The sequence below is a fragment of the Apium graveolens genome, chromosome 1 (assembly GCF_009905375.1).
Source record: "Apium graveolens cultivar Ventura chromosome 1, ASM990537v1, whole genome shotgun sequence".
NCBI lineage: Eukaryota > Viridiplantae > Streptophyta > Magnoliopsida > Apiales > Apiaceae > Apium > Apium graveolens.
In genome coordinates this window covers 175,424,120-175,429,374 of record NC_133647.1, presented here as the reverse complement: position 1 = coordinate 175,429,374, position 5,255 = coordinate 175,424,120, and positions in this window count along the sequence as shown.

The following is a 5,255-nucleotide window of genomic DNA, read 5'->3' as shown; positions in this document are numbered from 1 at the left end:
AATCTGTTAAAAATGCTCCCATGCCTTCAAATCCCTCCATGCCTAACATGTCTATGTTACCTCTGCATGCTATGCATGTTATGTCTCATCAGAATCCCCATGCATATTTTGCAAACATGCCATATATTAATAATCCTTATTTTACTGCATTTAGTATGCCTCAAATGCCATACAATATGCCTATGTGGAATAACATGTTTGCACAATCTATGCCTTATCAAATTCAATCAAATGTGCTAAATGATTCTGTGACTAACCCTACACTTCAACCAACCACATCTGAGATCAAGGTTGACCCAAAGTTACCTAAGTCAAAAGATGCAGGAGGAATGAATTCTAGGAAAAAGACTAACAAGGCTGGACCCAAGGAAACTTGGATACCAAAATCAACTTGATTGATTTTGTTATGTGCAGGGAAAAAGAAGGAATCTATGGTACTTGGACAGTGGCTGTTCAAAACACATGACATGAGATTTCACCCTGCTCACAGAGTTTAAGGAGAGAGTTGACCCTAGCATAACCTTTGGAGATGAAAACAAAGGATTCACTATGGGATATGGCTTGATTTCAAAAGAAAATGTCATCATTGATGAAGTTGCATTGGTTGATGGTCTTAAACACAACTTATTGAGCATCAGTCAACTATGTGACAGAGGGAATACTGTTTCCTTCAATTCTGAAGCCTGTATTGTCACAAGTAAGAAGGACAATTAAGTGGTTCTAACTGGAGTTAGAAAAGGGAATGTGTACTTAGCTGACTTCAACTCTACAGATGCAGAATCTATTACTTGTCTTCTCAGCAAAGCAAGCTCAGTTAAAAGTTGGCTATGGCACAAGAAGCTGTCCCATTTGAATTTCAAGACAATGAATGATCTAGTCAAAAAGGACTTAGTTAGAGGAATGCCTCTAGTAGAATTCACAAGGGATGGACTGTGTGATGCTTTTCAGAAAGGAGAGCAAAAGAAAGTATCATTCAGTAAGAAGCTTGAATCTGCAATTGATGAACCATTGCAACTGCTACACATGGATCTCTTTGGACCAGTCAATGTATTGTCAATTTCAAGGAAAAGATATTGCCTAGTGATTGTAGATGATTTCTCAAAGTTTTTATGGGTTTATTTTCTTGGATCAAAGGATGAAGCTGATGAAATCATTATCAATCATATCAAGCAAGTCAACAATCATCCTGATTTCAAAGTAAGGAATATTAGGAGTGACAATGGAACTGAGTTCAAGAATTCAACCATGAAGTTGTTCTGTGAAGAAAATGGGATCATGCATGAGTTCTCAGCTCCAAGGACCCCACAACAAAATGGTGTGGTGGAAAGGAAGAACAAATCACTAATTGAAGCTGCAAGGACAATGCTTGAAGAGTCAAAACTCCCAACTTACTTTTGGGCTGAGGCTGTTAACTGTGCATGTTACACTCAGAATATTTCTCTAATCAATCAGGCAAAAGGCATGACTCCCTATCAATTATTCAAGAGAAGAAAACCAACTTTAAACTTTCTGCATGTCTTTGGTTGCAAATGTTACATCTTAAGGAATCAATCTGATCACAAAGGGAAGTTTGATGCAAAGGCTGATGAAGGAATATTTATTGGTTATTCTGCTGGAAAATCATATAGGGTCTACAATCTAAGAACCAACATTGTCATGGAATCTGTGCATGTTGTGTTTGATGATAAAAAGATTGATGGACTAACAGATGAGGGACATCATGAAGGACTCAAATTTGACAATATTGAGATATATTATGATGATAGTGATGATGAGAATGATGAAGAAGGCATCTCAAGAAGAATTCAAAATCTGCTTTTGGATAATGCACATAATGCTGCATCCGTTGAAAGTCATAATTCAGCTTCCGTTGAAAGAAGCAATGCAGCATCCGTTGAAAGACAAAGTGCATCATCCGTTGAAGTTCATAATGAAGCATCCGTTGATCACAGTCTGTTAACGGATAATCAATTCACTTCATCAGTTGATAGAGCTCCCAATTCCTTTCAAAGGATCAGCAACTCAGGGGGAGTTTCAACCAATCAACATTCTATCACACATCATGACAATACTGAGGCAACCTCATCTAGAGCTAATCTACCACCTCAAAGGAAATGGACCAAGAATCACCCTTTTGAACTGATCATTGGTGATGCTACATCTAAAGTGTAAACTAGAAGGGCTACTCAAGATGAATGTCTGTATAGTAGCTTTCTATCACAGGAGGAACCTAAGAGAGTGGAAGAAGCTCTATTGGATCCAGATTGGATTTTAGCAATGCAAGAGGAGCTAAACCAATTTGAGAGGAACAAAGTATGGAAGCTGGTACCCAAGCCAAAGAACAAGAGTTCTATTGACACAAAATGGGTATTCAGAAACAAGATGGATGAAAATGGCATTGTCATAAGGAATAAAGCCAGATTGGTTGCTAAAGGCTATTCTCAACAAGAGGGAATATATTTTGATGAAACATTTGCTCCAGTTGTCAAACTTGAGGCCATCAGAATCTTTCTAGCCTATGCAGCCCATGCCAATTTCAAAGTCTATCAAATGGATGTCAAGAGTGCATTTCTAAATGGGGAATTGGAGGAAGAAGTTTATGTAAGCCAACCTCCAAGATTTGAAGATCCAAACTTTCCAGACTATGTGTATTATCTGTTGAAAGCACTCTATGGACTAAAGCAAGCACCTAGAGCCTGATATGAGACTTTGTCAAAATTTCTTCTAGATAATCACTTCACAAGAGGTCCTGTTGACAAAACTCTTTTCTTTAAAAATGTTAATGGCTCTAAAATACTTGTTCAAATCTATGTAGATGATATTATATTTGGATCTACAGAAGATAAGCTTTGTAAAAAGTTTGCTAAGTTAATGCAAAGTAAATATGAAATGAGCATGATGGGAGAGCTAACTTATTTTCTTGGTTTACAAGTTAAACAAGTTAGTGGTGGAATTTTCATTAGTCAAACTAAATATATTTATGATCTTTTAAAGAAGTTTGACTTAATGGACTGTTCATGTGCAAAAACTCCCATGGCCACTGCCACCAAGCTTGAATTAAACAAGGCTGAAAAGTCTGTGGACATTTCAAGTTATAGAGGCATGGTTGGCTCACTTTTATATTTAACTGCTAGTAGACCTGATATAATGTTTTCTACATGTCTCTGTGCTAGATTTCAAGCTGACCCTAAAGAATCTCACTTAGTGGCTATTAAAAGAATCTTCAGATATCTCAAAGGGACTCCAAATCTAGGAATTTGGTACCCTGGAGAGTCTGGTTTTGATCTAATTGGCTACTCAGATGCAGATTATGCAGGCTACAAAATAGACTGGAAAAGCATAATTGGCACTGTCAATTTCTAGGGAACAAGCTTGTGTCATGGTTCATGTAATAACCCCAATTTTTGAGAAAATTTGAAACCCTTATGAATAGTGTTTTTGCTGAACGAGAAAACTTTTCATGCCACGCTATGTAGGGTTTCTGTTATTGATCTTATGGGATATTATTAGTACTCTATGTGGTATATAAGTGTATGTAAAGATCGTCAGAATCCAATTCCGAACATTTTGATTTTTCCCGGAAATCCACTAGATACGGAAAGAATTGAGAAAAAGGTAACAGGATAAAAAGGATTTAAATTAAAGGATTATAATAGAGGATCATAAAAAGGAATATAATGTATTGAGAAAGGTTAAGGGAACCTAAGTAATAAGATCCCGGGTATGATCCTTCAAACGATAAACGAGAACGAAAGTTAAGCGAACCGTATAGCAGATCAGCGGTCATTAGGCAAACGATTAGGAAGTTAATCAAAGGGATTAATGGGAATGATGTCATCCAACCAATAGAAAGAAGACAAGGAAGGAAGGATGACATCATGTGGATGAGATAAGCATGACATGGGAAGGAGGAGGTGTGGTGGCTTTGTAACCACACAAATCCAAGGGCAAGAAGGTAAATTACTAAATCAAAAACAAAAACCAAATCAACCAACCAAAAAAATCAAAACAAGGCAAAACAAAAAATTCTCTCTTCTTCTTTCTCCATGGAAGCTCACGGGTCCTTTTCTTAATTTTTGAAGATCCAAGCTCCTCCACTTACTATTTAGCAAGGTAATTATCCTAGCTTCTCCTAGTTAAGTTACATACTTCCTATAAGTTTAAGCTTCTAAATCCAAGCCAATCTTTTTCTATAAATCATCAAAGAAGATGGTGAATAGTGTTTTCAAGAACTAAAATTTGTGTTCTTGAAGTTTTGTTTAGATTAAGCTTGGATAAGGGCTTTAAAGATGATTCCAAGCCATCCCCTTGATTCTCCACTCTCCAAGGAAGGTATAATCTCTTAACCAAGCTTTGTTATTGAAAGTTAAGAGCATAAAATGAGTATTAGAGTTCATGAGAGGCTTGATGATTGTGTATGTAGAGATTAATGGGTTTTGGGTTGTTTTTGAAGTTGTAAATCTTGGTTGTTGATTAATGAACTTAAGTGTAGTTTAAATTCATGATAAAGAAAAGTATAAATGGTTAATGTGGATTTGTTGGGATTGTTATGATGTGATAAGGATGGATGTTTGTTGTATGATGGATTTGAGGTTGGATTTGGGGTTGATTTGGAATGGGTTTGAATGGTTTAAAAATATTGGAAATCGCGTAAACATAGCCGTCGTAACGTCCGATTTTCTTTGGACTGTTTTTGTGCATAGCATTAGGACCCGAGAACCCCCTGCTAGATTATGACCACTGCCATGTTTAGATAGCTCATGTTACGAGCTTCGTTTTGATATGTAGTTCGTTCGATTCCGATTTACGGTTTAGGAGAAACGACCGTTTCAAGTAACGGCGTTTCGCGAATGAAACTTTTTCCCTCGCCTTACTTTGAAATGTAGGTTAAAGACCAAAAAGGGTTAATTAATGCATGAAACATTTATGGTAAGTGTTTTAGGCAGTCGGTAAGTCACTCGCGAAGGAATCGCTTTAAAACTCGTAAAGGTTAAATTATTAAAAATGATGGAGCCGAGGGTACCCGAGTGACTTAAGCGAACCAGTGAGCGCAAAACAAGCGTTAGAGTCTAAGTTAGTTAAAGTATAGAATTACAAGTGATTTTGGTTTAATTCCAACTTACTTGTTGTTTATAGGTTACCAGACTCGTCCCGAGCCATTCGTAACCCCCAGTCGCTCAGGCAAGTATTCTATCCGTTATACTGTTGTTGTGATGTATATATGTATATGCATTATCTTGTGATATTGCATGATT